The 14,726-nt window shown below is 41.0% G+C and overlaps 1 pseudogene; it reads left to right on the top strand.

Annotated features, from left to right (window-relative positions):
* The first annotated feature begins 3,128 nt into the window (after window positions 1–3,128).
* On the top strand, window positions 3,129–4,597 carry LOC100665030 (CCR4-NOT transcription complex subunit 11-like; annotated as a pseudogene).
* Window positions 4,598–14,726: the final 10,129 nt, after the last annotated feature.

A 14,726-nucleotide genomic window follows, 5' to 3' on the forward strand; every position in this document is an offset into this window, starting at 1 on the left:
ATAGATTGCTTTGGGTAGTATCGACATCTTAATTGTATAAAGTCTTTCAACATGGAATGTTCTTCAGTTATTCAGGTCTTCTTTGATTTCTTTTAGCAATGTTTTATACTTTTTTTGTAAATAGGGATTTTACCTGCATTTACTCATAGGTATTTTATTTTTTAGATGCCATTGTAAAGAGTAATATTTTAGTATTTCTTCTTTTTGCAGATTGCTGATGTACAGAAACCGTGCTTATTTTTATGTATTGATCTTGCACACTGTTGCTTTGCTGAATTCATTTCTTAGTACTAATAGCTTTTTTGGTAGATTCTTTGGTGTTTTCTATGTATATACTTGTCATCTGCAAAAAGAGATAGTTTTACTTCTTCCTTCATTACTGGGGTACGTTTGATTTCCTCTGTCTCACCTAATTACTCTGGTAGGACATCCAAAATGATGTTAAATACGAGTGGTGAAAGTAGGCATCTCTGTCTTGTTCCTGAACTTAATGGGAATGTTCTCGGTCTTTGTCCACTGAGTATCATGTTAGCTGTGGGGATTTTTGTAGATGCCCTTTTTTATATTGAGAAATTTCCCTTTTATTCCTACCACTTATTTATTTACCCGAAGAACTACAAAGTATTGTAGTTCTGCTAGGGGAGGGTCAAGCATTGCCTGGTCCACAGTTTTACTATAGTTTTTAAACAGATATTGTCTTGACTCAGTTTAGAGCCCCTGGCTGGAAGCCAGTCAGTTCACCTTCTTTAGTAGCTGTTTAAGTCCACTCTCCAACCACAACCCTCATCGGGTTCTCACACTCCTGTGTACTATGCACCTGACTTAATTATTCTGGGTCTAGTACCAAACACCTAGGAACAGCCCCTATGTCCCTGGATCCCACAGAATTATTAAAGTGGGCCAGTCCCCGGGTGGCCTGCATAACCTAGCTAAACCCACCTGTTTTCCACACTTAAGTCACCTCCTATAATCCCAGCCTGTTTTTACCGTATCTCTGGGTACAGCCCCTTGTGTGGTCCTGCACAGCAGCCTTCTCTGGTTGGGAGCTGTAGGTAACAGCGTTTCTTATAATTTGGAACAACGGGACATAAAAGAAGGCCGCTCAGATAGGAGACCAAATGAAGCCCTAGAAATACAAACCTCTACCACTAAGTAAATTCAATATATAAACTAAATATATGATTAGGCACTGACTACATCTTACATACTGTTAAGGACAGTCACTGTTAAGGGAGAAGCACGGTCACGGTCCTTAACATCAGTGAAAGAAAACTTGATGTGAGAGGTGTTAAATGTTGTTGTTATTAGGTGCCTTGAGTCAGCTATGACTGAGGTGACTGAGGTGACCCCATATAGAACAGAATAAAACATTGCCCAGTACTGCACCATCTTCACCATCATTGATGTGTTCGAGTTCATTGTCGTCCTGAATGCCTTCCAACCTAGGCGGCTCATCTTATAGCACTATATTGGACAATATTCTTTTGTGATCCATAGTGTTTTCATGGGCTAATTTTTAGAAATAGATCACCAGGCCTTTCTTCTTAAGTCTGTCTTAGTCTGGAAGTGCCACTGAAACTTGTCTACCATGTATGATCCTGCTGGTATTTGAAATACGATTGGCATAGCTTCCAACCTCATACATAGCAACACGCTAACTACCACAGTATGACAAACCAACAGACGGGTGGTTGAGATGTTAATTGCACTTGATAAATACCTGATTCTCCAACAATGTCCAGTTGAGGGTATGCTATGAGCTAGAACCATCAGGGCATATGCTAATGTAAGTATATTTTAATTCACTGTTTGGAATTAATACATTTAAGTAACTTATATATAGAAAATTATGTTAAATTACCTTATCGTGAGATGTTTAATACTATCTCTCATTTGTATAGCTTCTTAGAATTTTCAAGGCATTTCAGGAAACATCTTCTAACTACCTATAAATTAGGGAAAGCGGTTATTATAATTCCCATGTTACTCAAGAAGAAACTAAGACTTAGAGAGGTGAAGAATCATGTCCAAGTTCAACAGTCTGGCCATTAAAAGATTAGAAGTCAAGGACTCCAGCATGCAGCCTGATCCAGACACCACCCTACCCCTTAGCTGTTATTGTTGTTAGCTGCTGAGGAGTGACCCCCCACCCCATGGTTACCCTGTGCATAAAAGAACACCAGATAGTTTTGATTCACAAGGCTCTCATTAACCAATTCTCAGAAGTAGATAACCAGCTCCTTTCTCCTAGTCCATCTTACTCTGGAAGCTCTGTGGATGCCTGCTCAGCATCATAGCAACATGCAAGCCTCCACTGACAGATAAGTGGTGGCTGCCCATAAGGTGCGTTGGCTGGGAATCAAAGCAGGATCACCCCCGTGGAAAGATCACCGAACCACCAGTGCCTCTTACCTTTTAACTAGGGAAGTATAATGAGCAGTATAGTGGCTGAGCAGTCTACGGGACTGGATTATGGCTCTGGTCTCTGTGGGGTCATGGGTTCGAATCCCACTGCTGCCAACTGTGTTTTGGGGGCCCTGGTGGCTCAGTGGTTAAGTGTTTGGCTGCTAACCAAAATGTTGGTAGTTCAAATCCACCAGCCACTCCTTGGACGGCCTATCGGTCAGGTCTATTGTATCCTATAGGGTTGCTGAGTTGGAATTGACTTGATGGCAGTGGGTGTAGGACAGCATGTTGTTGTTAGGTGCCATCGAGCTAGTTCTGACTCATGGTGACACTATGCACGAGAGGATGAAACACTGCCCGGACCTGGGCCATCGTTACAATCATTATTACGCTTGAGCTCATTCCTGCAGGCACTGTCGGTTTACCTCGTTGAGGGCCTTCCTCTTTTCCGCTGCCTCTGTGCTTTGCCATGCGTGATGTCCTTCTTCAGGGCCTGATCCCTCCTGACAACATGTCTGAAGTATGTAAGACACAGTATCGCCATCCTTGCTTCTGGGGAGCATTCTGATTGTATTTCTCCCAAGACAGATTTGTTCATTCTATTGGCAGTCCATGGTGTATTCAGTATTCTTCACCAATACCACAATTCAGAGGTGTCAATTCATCTTTGGTCTTCCTTATTCATCGTGTAGCTTTCATATGTATACGATGGGATTGAAAATACCATGGCTTGGGTCAGGCGCACCTTAGTCCTCAAAGTGACATATTTGCTTTTCAACACTTTAAAGAGGTCTTTTGCAGCAGACTTGCTCAGAGCAATGTGTCTTTTGATTTCTTGACTGCTCCTTCCATGGGTATTGATTGTGGATTCAAGTAAAAAGAAATCCTTGACAACTTCAGTTTGCTCACTGCCACCCCCTTTGTTGCCAGTTTCAAACACCTGCTCAATCCTGTCCTGTGAAGCCTGCATGTGGCGGCCAGCAGCTGGACTGGCCACCACTCTCAGGATTTTTACCTCCTATAACTCCAACAGAAAAGTTTTTTTCTTTCCCAGCTGATGCTGGCACCACCAAGGAAACTCTTCTAAAAGACACCTCGCCAGATTGCTTTCATGGGTGTTGGAAACAGGGGCCGGTCTGTGGACATAAGTGGGCTTCAGGTAGCCTTAGCTGAGGGTCATTCAGATCTCCAACCCGGAGTAAAGCTAGCTTCCCTAGTATTCTCAGTGACCCAGACCTCGATTCTTCCAACTCTGGATTTGACAGCTTGATTGTCTCTCAAAACACAGAAGCTTTAGTCAGTGTTCCAAAACCATCTATTGAAAGCCATTTTTGGCCATCGTTTGTCTAACACCTCCACTCCACGTTTGTGAGGATGAGTTGACGTGGCTAAATCCAACAGAGACTGACCATGCAATTCAGTGGGATACATCAATGTGTGTTAAGAATAGCACTGGTGTAGAGATGAAGCAAATAATGGCCAAAGCCTTCAAACACCCCTTATCTTCTCAACAAGCACATTCCTTGGTGACTTAGAAAAAAATGCAAGACTTGTTTATCACATTGGCCTGATTCCAGCCAATCTTCCTGATCTCATGGAAAACAACTCTCTAGTTACTATAGAAATGTTGCTGAAATTAACACACAGTCAAACCCGATAACCAAGTATGTTTCAGGCCTGGTCAATATGGACATGTCCTTACATTCAATGGAAGTTGTAAATCAGCTTACTATAGCTGTTGATCTACCTCTCGAATTTATCCACCTTTATATATCAAATTTCATCTCTACTTGTGAACGATTTAAGGGTCATTTGATGCACCTCGTCTGTGTCTTCCTCCAGTCCTTGATCTGTAACAAAATTATTAATGTACAGGACTTGTTTATAGAAGTACAGGCGTTCTGTATTGAATCCCATAGGATATGAGAAGCTGCTGGCCTTTTCTGGTTGTTGAAGACGTTGCATACTGGGGAAACCCCTTCTGAGACTAATAATCATAGTAATACCTCATCGAAACTACGTCATTCATTGTTCATCCATACCGTGGTTTAATTTTTACAACTGTTAAAACCCTGAGTGGATTGCTTGGTGTAGTGCATATAAACAATACTTTATCAACTTGAAGTTTTACTTTCCTGGATGACTTTTTACCTTGAGATGAATTTTTGGTAAAAACTTGAAAAAACTGTATCTTTTAGGTGTCTTGTTGATAATTATCCATACCTCTTGCCATTCTACTCTGTGTGCATTCCAGTTTGTTAATTCTCCTTTCAAAGCAAGCACTTTCAAGACTATTCATTGCAGTCCGTGTGAGGAACGGTTATCCCAGAAAACTATTACTGCAAAAGAGCAGATGAGCAGCAAAGAGCAAAGCGCCTGTTTTTGTTTAAAAGTCACGTTGCAGACTCCTGATAATCCCTGAATCCAGCTTTCATGAGGTTTCAGTGCTAATGTATTTCATGAGAGTAAATTAAGATATTCTTAAAAATTTGTGATCCTGTCCTTGATGTGACATTAGGCAATTGTTTTGATTCCTCAAGGCACCAAGAGAAATTTGATTCTTCAGCCCAGTTGTACAGGTAGCACTTAACTTCTCATTAAGTACCATCTGAACCAAGGACACACTTGTAAATTTATCCCTTCTTATCATGAGGATTACAAGACAACAGAGTAAATGTATTCCTTGGGACTGTTGAAAAAACACAGGAAGTATTAGGAAACTTCTTCTAGGCCGAAATAGCTGCTATAGTTTTCTATTTGTTTGTTTGTTTCTTTTCCTCCTCTCAAGACACTTCTTCTGTAATTATTGTTGTTAATATAAAATAGTCATTTTTTTTTTTTTTTTGAGGAAAAATGCCAGTTCGTGCTTTGAGAGGAATACTATTTCAAATAGTTTGCCGAGTGGGTGCTATTATTACCCTCATGTCTGTGGTAGGGTAAAGGACATGTTTGAGAAGCATTAGAGCAAGGTGGTATTGTGTGAACTTTTAGTCTTCATTTAACTCTTGGACAACAGTGCCTTACACTGAAGTTCTTTATTTTTAATGAAAAGAAAAAAGTGTATATGTGTACATAAGGAGCACTTGTGGTACAGTGGTTAAAGTGCTTGGTTGGTAACCAAACAGTCAGCGGTTGGAATCCACCAGCCAAACCCACCATCCTCTCCACAAGAGAGAGATGTGGCAGTCTGCTTCTGTAAATATTTGCAGCCTTGGGAACCCTATAGGGCAGTTCTACTGTGTCCTGTAGGGTAGGCATGAGTCGCAACTGACTCAACAGCAATGAGTATGAGTAATGTAGCCAATCATTTCAATAAATGTAAAACTGTATGTCAGGAACAGGTCCCTGGGTATGGAAATGGTTAAGTGCTAGACTGGTACCCAAAAGATTAGGGGTTTGAACCTGTCCAGAGTAGCTTTGGAATTGAAGCCTGGAAATCTGTTCCAAAAAGACTACAGCTTTGAAAACCCTACAGAGCAGCTCTACTCTACACGCAGGAGGTACCCATGAGTCAGAATCAACTCAATGGCAGCAAACAACACCATGTCATGATTGTTTTTTTTTTTTTTTGCTCAGTATAAAGACCTTAGAACTTGTAAAGAATGTGTTTTAATGCTTTACTATTGCTTTGTTATTGAAATAGATTATGCATATTTAAACTACTTCTTAAATTTGAATTCTTTTATATTAATTCCATTAAACTAGGCCCTTTCACAGAAGTATACTTTCCAGAGTTTGTATTCAAAAGCAAATTAATTCAGAAAGGAAAAAATAACTGGATATAAAGCAACTAGAACAATTGTAGGTAGATTTCCTTGGAAAACTTTTATTACATCATTCATACCGAGGTTTACAAAATGTGTCACCTACAGTTTAATAAATATTGACTTTAGTTGTGGTAGGGTGAATTATTCTTTGGGGACCAAAGAGCATTTAGGAGCTGATGTTCTTCTCTTGACTGTTTGCCTGGTTGTCTTGGGTATTGAACATGTCATGGATTGTAAATAGTAGGATTCAGAGTCTGGCAGATGAGTTGTCCCTGACACATACCTTCTCTGCTAACTGTAACAACAGTAAGTGTGATGGTCAAGGTTGTGTATCAACTTGGCTGGGCCATGATTCTCAGTGGTTTGGCAGTTGTGATGCAGCTTGGCAGTCTTATGGTGATATGATCACTTCCACGATGAGATTTGATATAATGTGATCACCTCCATACTAGGATCTGCTATGAGTAAGAGGTTGGTCAGGTGGCCTGCATTGAATAGAAGTGGACATTCTGGCAAGGTTCCTGGTCTTTTGCTGGCTTTATATCCTGCAGCTGGCTCCTGTTCGTCTAACCTCCAGTTCTTTGTACTCGAGCTAGCAGCTTACCTTTGGTCCTCCCTGCTGATCTTGGGATCCATCAATCTTTACAGCCTGTGAACAAGAGCCCTGCTCTCTGTCCGGCCAAAGTTGGGTTCTCCAGCCCCTGCGGCTACATAAATCAGGAGAACCAAGCCTCTATCCTGACCCATGGACTTGGAATGTTCCAGCTTCTACAAATGTGTGAGCCGTTTCCTTGATGTAAATTTCCGTCTCTGTATATATTTGTAAGCCTTACTGGTTTTGATTCTCTAGAGAACCCAGCCTAAGACAGTAACCAAAACATCAACTGCAACCATAGGTACAACCTGGGAAGGCACCACTTGCAGTATGCTTACCTGGAGGTGGGTGATGGGCTGAGTGTTTTCATGTATCATCTCACTTAATTATTACTCCAGCCTTAGAGTTAGGCTTTACTAAGCCAGATTTATAGATGAACACCCTGCAGCTAACAGCAGAGTGTAAACAGCTAAGACCACATGCTGGGAAGCGGTAGAGCTGGGATTTGGCTTCTTGACCCAGGTCAGCCTCAATGTCCAGTTTAAAGCTTAGGGACATTCTGAATTTCTCCTTTGATGCATGGAGGGGAGGTAAATGTTTCACCTGCAATTGGCATAGCAATTGTTTGCTTTTGAAAAATGGTATTGATGCAGGTAAAGATTACTTTGTAGCTGAAAAAGAAAAGATTAAATGATTCAGAGCTGACATTTCATTTGCTAGCAATAGAGGAAATGTTACCAAATCTGAGAAATACAGTGGCATCGTAATTGACTGAATTCACCAAGGTATTTCAGTTTTCTATAGTGTTTTCATTTGTGGAAATAAAGGCCATTCAAGAACAAGCAAAAGTGCTTTATTCAGAGCTGGCTATGACAGAGGAGTCAGCCACCATCACTTGTATTTTACAGAGACTCAGAGGCAGGCAGTGGAGAGAGAAAGTTTAATTGTGGAAAAAAAAAAGAAGGCTGCTTAGGGTGTGGTCTTATTGGAGGTTGTTCGCATGGGAAGCTGGAGGAAGGCTAAGGAGAAGCAGGGCAACCTATATAATTGGTTTGGGGAGTATGTTTCTCTGATTCCGAGTTGTGAGTGAAGGCAAAAAATTGGGGAAGCTGGCAGTTGTTGACCAAGTCCTGACCATTTGAGTGCTGATTACTGCAGAATCTGGTTTGTAGAACTACCTCATAGGGTTTCCAAAGAGCAACTGGTAGATTTGAACTGCTGACCTTTTGGTTAGCAGCCAAGCTCTTAACCAGTCTGCCACCAGTTCCAAATTGTAACTATCTACAAGAGTAGACTTGACAGCAACTGGTACCTACCTTAAAGGCCCATGCAGGTGGGGGTGGTACCTTTCTGTTAGTTACATTTCAAAGAAATGGATCCTAGGTTCTTGAGAAAACCTTCCTGGGTTGTAAAACTGGCAAGTTTACTTAGGCATTTAAAAGAATATATATGCATTTTTTAAAGGAGCCCTGGTGGTGAAGTGGTTAAGAGCTTGGCAGTGAACCAAAATGTCCTTGGCAGTTCAAATCCTCCAGCCAGTCCTTGGAAAGGCTTTAGGGCAGTTCTACTCTGTCAGTATAGGGCCACTGAGAATTTACAATTGCAAGCGTTCTGAAGAAATGTAAAAAAGAAAAAAGAGAGACTGGTACTCTTCTTTTTTGCACAGGGGTGAGCAGAAATATGTGTCCTTTTTTATCCCCCCCTTCTTTTTGATTTGTATTCACCCTTACAGTTATTAAGCATGATGCAGTGTTTAAAAAGCAAAATAACAATAACTAGGCAACTGTCATTCTTGATTGAATTAATTACTCATGTCTTTCTCATACCTGGCCTACTCCATGCATTTGTGTCAGTTGCAGGCCCCAGGCATCCAGGAGAGTTAGTCATTCCCCTGAAAGAGAGTCTTAGAAAGCAGTAACTCTGTTTGCTCCCTAATTTCATTACTGTTAAATAATGGAGACTCTGTATTCTGCTTTCTGTGTCATATAGCTTAATTTGTGAGCTTAAGATGTACAGAATTTGGTAAATCACCCCCAGAACACTACAGTATATTTTTACATAGAATTAAGATAATTTTAACTCTTTTCAGTAGATTTCAAAAAGAGCTTAGAGATAGAGCCCTTAGGTCTTGTTTTCAGAACATAAACTGATAGGTCCCTTGGGTGGGACTACATTTATCTCTTAAAATGCAACATTACAGTTAGTGATGTTATAACTTTTCTGCAGCATCTGGTGAAAACAAGATAATAAATCAGATTAAGACTATGTTGCAGTGATTACAAAAAAAGGAAATATAAAACTTCAAGAGCAGAAACTTGGGCCTTTGACTCTGAAATCCTAAGGAAGAACTAGAGCTTATCAAACATTTGACCTATTAGGAAACTGTTGTTCCATGAAATCTACTGTCAAAGAGAGAAACTGAGAGCAGATATATTGATTTTAGGATTTCCTTATGCACAAAAGTAAATATTCACTATGAGGAAGTTCCTGACCAGGATTGATCCTGCCAGCTACTTTTGTTTAACCAAAGTTGCTAGTCTTTTCTTTCCTGTTCAAAGCCTGGCTTGCTGAATTTGACTTTCAAAAGATATGGTTGGGTGGAGGGCCAGAGGACAATCTTCTTACCTGATGTCAGTTGATCTCAATAAAAGAGGGAGGGAAGGGTTCAGTCACTCATGTTAATATTAGCCACTGGTTGAGCTTCTAAATTTCCTTTTTTTTTTTTCATTTTTTAGCCTCACTGTACCTAGCTTCTTTGGACCAATGCTTTTTCTGGAATCAAAATGGTATCCCTATATCAGAACAATTAGGCCAGATAAAGAAATAAAGCGTATCCAGACTGGTAGGGTAGTAGTGAAAGTTTCTGTATTTGCAGATGATATGATCTTATACACAGAAAACCCTAAAGAATCCTCAAGAAAACTACTGAAACTAATAGAAGAGTTTAGCAGGGTATCAGGGTACGAGAGAAACACACAAAAATCAGTTGGAACCTGGAAGGCATTATGCTGAGCGAAATCAGTCAGAGGCAAAAGGACAAATATTGTATAAGACCACTATTATAAGATCTTGAGAAATAGTATAAACTGAGAAGAACACATACTTTTGTGGTTACGAGAGGGGGAGGCAGGGAGGGAGGGAGAGGGTTTTTTACTGATTAATTAGCTGAAAAGAACTGCTTTAGGTGAAGGGAAGGACAACACTGAATACATGGAAGGTCAGCTCAACTGCACTGGACTGGACCAAAAGCAAAGAAGTTTCCGGGATAAACTGAATACTTCAAAGGTCAGCGGAGCAAGGGCGGGGGTTTGGGAACCATGGTTTAAGGGGACTTCTAAGTCAATTGGCAAAATAATTCTATTATGAAAACATTCTGCATCCCACTTTGAAATGTGGTGTCTGGGGTCTTAAAAGCTAACAAGCGGCCATCTAAGATGCATCAATTGGTCTCAACCCACCTGGAGCAAAGGAGAATGAAGAACACCAAGGTCACATGACAACTAAGAGCCCAAGAGACAGAGAGGGCCACATGAACCAGAGACCTACATTATCCTGAGACCAGAAGAACTAATTGGTGCCCGGCCACAATCGATGACTGCCCTGACAGGGAGCACAATAGAGAACCCCTGAGGGAGCAGGAGATCAGTGGGATGCAGACCCCAAATTCTCATAAAAAGACCAGACTTAATGGTCTGGATGTGACTAGAGGAATCCCGGCGGTCATGGTCCCCAAACCTTCTGTTGGCACAGGACGGGAACCATCCCCAAAGACAATTCATCAGACATGAAAGGGACTGGACAGTGGGTGGGAGAGAGATGCTGATGAAGAGTGAGCTAATTATGTCAGGTGGACACTTGAGACTGTGTTGGCATCTCCTGTCTGGAGGGGGGATGGAAGGATAGAGTTGGAGGCTGCCAAAGCCCTCACGAAAGGACAGACTGGAAGGGTTGACTCATTAGGGGGAGAGCAAGCGGGAGTAAGGAGTAAGATGTATATTAACTTATATGTGACAGACTGACTTGATTTGTAAACGTTCACCTGAAGCTCAACAAAAGTTAAAAAAAAAAAAAAATCAGTTGGATTCCTCTATACCAACAGAAAAAGAACATTGAAGAGGAAATCACCAAATCAATACCATTTACAGTAGCACCCAAGAAGACAGAATCCTTAGGAATAACTCTTAACGGAGATGTAAAAGACCTATACAGAGAAAACTACAAGGTACTGCTCTAAGAAACCAGGAGACCTACATAACTGGAAAAACATACCTTGCTCATGGACAAGAGGACTCAACATTGTAGAAATGTCTGTTCTACCAAAAGTGATCTTATAAATACAATGCAATTCTGATCCAAATCCTAACAACATTTTTTAATGAGATGGAAAAACAAATCACCAACTTCATATGGAAAGGAGAGAGGCCCTATATAAGTAAAGCATTACTGAAAAAGAAGAACAAATTGGGAGGCCTCACACTACGTGTTTTTAGGACCTCTTATACCGCCACAGTAGTCAGAACAGCCTAATCCTGGTACAACAACAGGTTCATAGACCAATGGAACAGAATTGAGAATCCAGACATAAATCCATCCACATATGAACAGCTGATATTTGACTAAAGCCCAAAGTCAGTTAAATAGGGAAAAGACAGTCTGTTTAAGAAATGGTGCTGGCGTAACTGGATATACATCTGCAAAAAAATGACACAAAACCCATACCTCACACCGTGCACAAAAATTAATTCAAAATGGATCAAAGACATAAATATAAAATCTAAAATAATAAAGATCATTGAAGAAAAAGTAGGGACAACACTAGGAGCCTTAAAAAATGGCATAAACAGTATACAAAACAGCACTAACAGTGGACAAACACCAGAAGAGAAACTAGATCACTGGGAGCTCTTAAAAATCAAACACATATTCTCATCCCAAGCCTTCACCAAAAGAGCAAAAAGATTACCTTGTTGTTGTTGTTGTTAGGTGCCGTCGAGTCAGTTCCGACTCATAGCGACCCTATGCACAACAGAACCAAACACTGCCGGGTCCTGCGGCATCCTTACAGTCATTGTTATGCTTGAGCTCATTGTTGCAGCCACTGTGTCAATCCACCTCATTGAGGGTCTTCCTCTTTTCCGCTGACCCTGTACTGTGCCAAGCGTGATGTCCTTCTCCAGAGACTGATCCCTCCGGAAGCATCAAAAGAAGATGGGAGGAAGACGCAGAGTCACTATACCCAAAAGAATTGGTGGGTGTTCAACCATTTCAGGAGAGAGCATGTGATCAGGAATCGATGGTATTGCAGGAAGCTGTCCAAGCTGCACTGAAGGAATCAGTGAAAAACAAGGCTTCAGCAATTGATGGAATACCAATTGAGATGTTTCAACAAAGGGATGCAGCACTGAAGTGCTCACACATCTGTGCCACGAGGACAGCTACCCAGCCAACCAAGTTGAAGAGTTCCATATTTGTGCGCATTTCAAAGAATGTTGGGCCAACAGAATGCAGAAATTATCAAACAATATCATTAATATCATACACAAGTAAAATTTTCTGAAGATCATTTAAAAGCGATTGCAACAGTACCGTGACAGGAAATTGCGAGAAATTAAAGCTGGATTCAGAAGAGGACATAGAATGAGAGATATCGTTGCTGACGTCAGATGGATGTTGGCTGAAAGCAGAGAATACCAGCAAGATGTTTACCTCTGTTTTATTGACTATGCAAAAACGTTCGACTGTGTGGATCATAACAAATTATGGACATTGCGAAGAATGGGACTTCCAGAACACTTAATTGTGCTTATGAGAACCAAGAGGCAGTCATTCAAACAGAGCGAGGGTATCCTTTGTGGTTTAAAATCAGTAAAGGGGTGCATCAGAATTGTATCCTTTCATGAATTTGTATGCTGAGCAAATACTTCTAGAAGCTGGACTGTATGAAGATCTCCACATCAGGATTGAAGGAAGATTCATGAACATCTTGTGTTATCCAGATGACACCACCTTGCCTGCTGAAATGGAAGAGGACTTAAAGCACTTACTGATGAATATCAAAGATTACAGCTTTCAGTATGGATTACAGCTCAACATAAAGAAAACAGAAGTTCTTACAACTGGACCAGTAAGCAACATCGTGATAAACTAAGGACGTACTGATGCTGTCAAGGATTTTGTTTCACTTGGATCCAAAATCAATGCCCATGGATGCACTGGTCAAGAAATCAAACGACATATTACATTGGGCAAGTCTGCTGCAGAAAATCTCTTTAAAGGGTTAAAAAGCAAAGATATCGCCTTAAAGACTAAGGTTTGCCTAATGAAAGCCATGGTATTTTCAGTCAAGTCATATGCATGAGAAAGCTAGACAATGAGTAAGGAAGACCAAAGAAGAATAAATGCCTTTGAATCATTGTGTTTGCAAAGAATATTGAATATAGCATGTACTGCCAGAATATGAGCAAATCTGTCTTGGAAGTACAGCTTGAATGCGCCTTAGAAGTGAGGATGGTGAGACTACATCTCACGTACTTTGGACATGTTATCATGAGAGACCAGTCCTTGGAGAAGGACATGATGCTTGGTAAAGCAGAGGAATAGCCAAAAGGAGGAATACCCTCAAAGAAGTAGATTGACACAGTGGCTGCAAGGATGGGCTCAAACATAACAACAATTGTGAGGATGGTACAGGATCATGCAGTGTTTATTCTCTTGTACCTAGGGCTCTGTTGTACTTATTTGACAGTTCCTAATAACAACAACATGAGAGATACCAAAAAACAGCAACAACTTGGATGGCCCAAGTTTAACAGCTCTTAAAACTGCCCAAGGCTGTGCTTTAGATCTCATTGGAGAAGATATGGTTGGACCCCACTGGATGGCAGAGAAACTCTCTGGATTTCTGTGGCCAGATCTGGACTACAGTTGCCAGGCAAGCAGGAAACACCATCTGCGTCACAGGTGGCCTGATGCTAGCGTGTGAGAACACAGAAAGAGCTGTTGCATCAAAATCCCACTCACCAATGGGGAGGTGGTACCTGGAGAGGGCCACAGTGAGGTGGCCACCAGAACGGGACCAGGTCTGCAAGCTTGCCAAGGAACTACCTTGCCCTGGGCACAGCTGGGGAAGAATCCCTTGGAGAGTGGTGCAACAGGGCAAGAAGAGAACAAAATAGAAGCAATGTCTGTTCACCACAAGATCAACAGAATGCTCACGAAACAAGAAAAAAAAAAGCTTAAACAGTTCAGTCTGTTATCACAGAGGAGGCTATAAAAGGGTAGATTTAGAGCTGAAAGGCAGTAAGTTGCTAGTGGCATGATGACAGTCTAATTCTGGCCAAAGCAGAACTGTTTTGAGAATGAAGTTGGTTGTTGTTATTAAATATTACAGAATAACTGGCATGAACCAAGATTGTCTCAGTAAAATTGGGATGTACAATCCCCATAATTATGGCGGACCAGTAGAGTAGTCACAATGATGTTTTGGCTTATTACAGTTTCTGAGTGTGACTTTGTTGTAAGATTGATCCACTTCCAAAAGAGAGAAAAACAGTCGCCATTGAGTTGATTTCAGCCCAACTGTGTCAGACTAGAGCTGTGTTCCGTAGGGTTTTCAATGCCTGATATTTTGAAAGTAGGTTGCCAGGCCTTTCTTCTGAGGTGCCTCTGGATGGACTCAAACCACCAACCTTTTAATGAGCAGCTGATCATGTTAACCGTTTACACCACCCAGTGACTCCATTTACAAAATAGAAGCATTTATTACATATTCCAAGTATCCCCCATTTACTTTCTTTACTTCTTTTCAGTCTGAACTTTGTTGTGAAGTGTTTCTGAAAGACTTCCACAGCAGTGTGTTGTTCACAGGTCTGTGGCGTTTTTATCACTAGTGCCAACTATTAAGGCTAGCTGAAAATCAAATTCTTTTACATTCACTTTTACGGAATCTTTGTGCTGTT

Source organism: Loxodonta africana, chromosome 20 (assembly GCF_030014295.1).
Source record: "Loxodonta africana isolate mLoxAfr1 chromosome 20, mLoxAfr1.hap2, whole genome shotgun sequence".
In the NCBI taxonomy this organism is placed as follows: Eukaryota; Metazoa; Chordata; class Mammalia; order Proboscidea; family Elephantidae; genus Loxodonta; species Loxodonta africana.